Below are 3,871 nucleotides of genomic sequence, written 5' to 3' on the forward strand. Positions count from 1 at the left end.
GCCTGGTTACCTGGGCACCACGATCTGAGGAGTCTTGGGAGAGGGTTGGCAGGACTCATGTGTAAGCTTTACCCACAGCTGTTCTGTAAGATCAGATATAGGGAACCCGCCTGGGGAGGCGCTACTGAGCCTGGTGTGGGCCCTCACCTGCCCCATGAATGGCTGGGGTCTCAACCTGTGAACTCTGGAGGGGAGACTGTGTCACTGTCAGTGTAGTCCTGGCTGGTTGCTGATCCTCAAGCAGTTCTCGGGGCTCACAGACTGGGTCACCAGAGAAGCCCGTGAAGGCCGGAGCCCCCCCCCCCTCGATCCTGTTCCAATCCACTGGTCAGGGTTTCTGTGTGAGCCACTCCTGGGTCCATTCCCTCAACAGATGGAAGCCGTTTCCTGTCTGAGGGTGTGGAAGTCAGAGGCTGTGGTTTTTGGCTTTGTGGGTCTGGTGGCCACATGGGGGTGGTGGTTGCCCTGGGTAAGGGTCTCCCTACGGGCCTGGGACTTTTCAGGCAGCATTAGGGACTAGGTAAATTGCCAGGGCTGCCTTAGTTTCCATATAAAGGGCAGCGGGTCTGGCTGGACTAATGATAATGAGGCCAAGACAAAGACGAGCACTGACACAAATGGCTACCACGCTTCAGCCTCTGGTCCCCACGCTGCTCTTTCCCATATCTTGTCTCCCCCCCCCCCCCCCAGGCAGAACTGGGAAGCCATCGTCCTGCAGAGGGCCGACTGCCATGCAGCAGGGCCACCTTCACTCTGGTGCCCAGGGTACTGGGGACAGCAACAGTGGCTTAATACCTAGAGCCGACCTGTGTTGTCCCTGTGCTCTGCTCAGTCACAAGAAAGGGTGTTTCCAAGCATGGGGGTCACCGTTTTAGGGCTTTCTGGATCTCGAGACCCCTGAATAAACCTTAAGGTGATCAGGGAATCTTACGTAGCATCCCCCAAAGCATGACTGCTGACAGGCTTACCCACTGCACCAGCCCAACACAGCAGTGCCTGGTGGCAGGCCACACTGTGTTCCCGAGTCACCATCATGTCACACTGGTCCACATGGGTGGGCTCACAACCTGATAATGAGGAGGAATGGCAAAGCACCTTGTCGCTCTTCTCCCAGGCACGTAAGTGGGGGGAGGGGCAGGGAAACATCCAAGCCACTGTCCCAGCAGCCATCAGAGTGGCCTCACATCCTGATGTCATCTAGTCTGATGACATGAACTGGGTGATTCCACCTTGGGGACAGGGCAGAACAGACCATCCCTGACCTCAGTGAAGACTAAACAGGGTCAGAGACAATGGAGCATGCTACATCAATGGCTTGGCTGAGACAAGCAGGCTCTTCCCAACCTGTCTGCTCGCCCAGCCCGGGAAGGGACAGCATTTGTGAGAGCTTCATCTTCCCCAAGGCTAAGCGCAATGGGTGTTCTCATTCTGCGGCAGTTGTATGGATGGTCCAAGTACAGAGTAACAGTGGACCTCCCGGGGAATGTCTGAGACCAAGCCTGGCCACAGAACTCAGGGGTTCTCTTCACAGACTCCCAACAGCTATGGAAAACTAGAGCATGTCTGTGATCAGGAGTGCTTTGTGAATGCAGGGGGCTGCTGGGAAAACGCTTAGCTGCCAATGGTCACTGCAGGGCTGCTGTGGGCCTCCATCTCACCCAGGCAACATTCCAGCTGCTTCCATCTGGCAGGAGTCCCAAGAAGCAGTGTCCTCAAGGCTGTTGGGAGAGGTGTCACATTACAGGACCCTGGAGGGTTTGTGTCTTGAACGGGCTCCAGAGGAACAGATCCAATGCAATGTATATATACTGTAAAAGTGGATTTGCCAGGCTGGTTTGCACAAATGGACCGGGTAGTCCGGTCATGGTCATCTGCATGCAGGAGGCTGAGAATCTGGAAGCTGCTAAATTCATGTCTGCATGTCTCAGCAGTCCCAATCTGCTGCTGAGTGTCTGGAGAGTCCCTGGAGAGCCTCTGGTCTTCAGTCTACACCAGAGGGTGAAAAGGTTGGATTCTGATGTGTAGAGGATGGTGACAGAAAGAAGGAATGGCAGGCGGCATTGCCTTTTTAATTGACTGCTTTATGTCTGGGCTGCCTGCTAAGAGGTGCTGCCACCCTGGAGAGGGCTTTTCCTCACTAACCCTTCTTGGAAATGGCCTCTGGACCATCCTAAGGCCTCTCACTGCTTCTCCAGCTGACAGGCTGAGGAGTCCCTGCTGGGTGACACACGGGGGACAGATGTGCTTGCTCCAGAGTCACCATGAATAGCCACAACTGTTGAGTGTGTTCTCCATCCAAGGCGGCACAGGCTCTGGGGACAACAGGAGGCTGTAGTTGGACACCCGAAGATTACAGCAGCGCCCATCAGACCCCTGTTCAGCCGGGGTGTCTGCCACACAGGGAGGTGGGGGTGGGGCTCTGCAGCGGAGAGGCATCAAGGGCAGGAGCTCCAAACACAGGACTCACATGGCTCATTCTGGTCACTGTCAGGTGGGGTCAGGTCCTTGTCCTGTGTCCTATCAGTGTAGGACTTAGCTCTCAGTATGGAACTCCTGCTAGATTCAATGTTCAGCTGCATGGCCACTTTGGGTCCCTGTGACAGCAATGGCTTTAGGTGACACCCAGGATACAGAGCAGCCACCTCTTTCCTGAGCTCTCCTGTGGACTGCCCCCACCTTTCTAGGTGGTGACACTTCCGGCCTCAGCGCTGCCTGCTATGAGGTGGACTGGAGGGTGCCCCACCTCTGTGATGCCAATTCCTGTTTTGCTCAAGGGGCTACACCTGAAAGATTCAGAGTAGGGGGCTGAAGGTCCCTTTGCTCAACTCCAAGTAGGGCTACAAGCTGGGCTGTAGCTTGTCCTCAGTCTGGGCAGAGCAGGCTGGAGATGGGGATCAGGGGTTGAGGTTTTATCACAGCTGGTACAGTTTGCCCATCCCTGAGGTATGCGTGGGTGTGTCACAAGGATGAAAGCCAGGGTGTTACAGGCAGGTGGTGTGATCTACGGGGCACCTGCTAACATTTCCAGATTCTACGTCCCAGAACAAGGAATTGGACCAGGGACACGGGTACTGATAGAAACAGTTTATTATTATTATTATTATTGTTTTTACGAGACAGGGTTTCTCTGTATTGCTTTGGAGGCTGTGGGTCCAGCCCAGCCTCGAACTCACAGAGATCCACCTGCCACTGCCTCCCGAGTGCTGGGATTAAAGGCGTGCGCCACCACCGCCCGGCTAGAAACAGTTTATTAAGAGAAAAAGTACTCCCAAGATTGGAAGTGGACAAGGTGAGGCAAGCTTGGTCAAGGGCCCCGAGCCTTCGGCATCAAGACCCTCACAGGTCACCTACAGAGCCAGCTACTGTATGCAGCAGCGTTCTTGGGCCATGCCAATCTGTCCCACGGTGGTGGTTCCAGACTTTTGTTCATTGTTTTACATATGCTAATCTCGATTCCCTTCTTAGCTCTATTCTCTCATGGCAGGTGTAAGCCCACCCCAAGACACCCTTGCCTAGTGGCTAAGTTACAGGCCCTATCCCAATTATTCTAACAAAGACAGTTTTATTGATGGCATCTGACACCTCAGGATGCTGAACAACTGTCGATGGACATCCCCAATAGTTACCTAGGTGACATCTCTCTCCTGAGGAATAAATAAAAAGGACAGTGTCCTGCCCATCCTTATCCTGAGAAGAAGCCATTCTCCTAGGGTATGGTGTCTAAGGACACCTGGGACACGGTTCCTTTAAGATATCATTCTGGACTCTCCCTGAGGATAAGCTTGATACAGGGACACCAGAGCTCCCCCTAGCTGCTGAGAAGCAGCATGGACCTTGAGATCAAGGCCCTGCCTGCCACTGAGATGCTGGC

The sequence above is a fragment of the Mesocricetus auratus genome, unplaced genomic scaffold, assembly GCF_017639785.1.
Source record: "Mesocricetus auratus isolate SY011 unplaced genomic scaffold, BCM_Maur_2.0 Super-Scaffold_100027, whole genome shotgun sequence".
NCBI classification, from domain to species: Eukaryota; Metazoa; Chordata; class Mammalia; order Rodentia; family Cricetidae; genus Mesocricetus; species Mesocricetus auratus.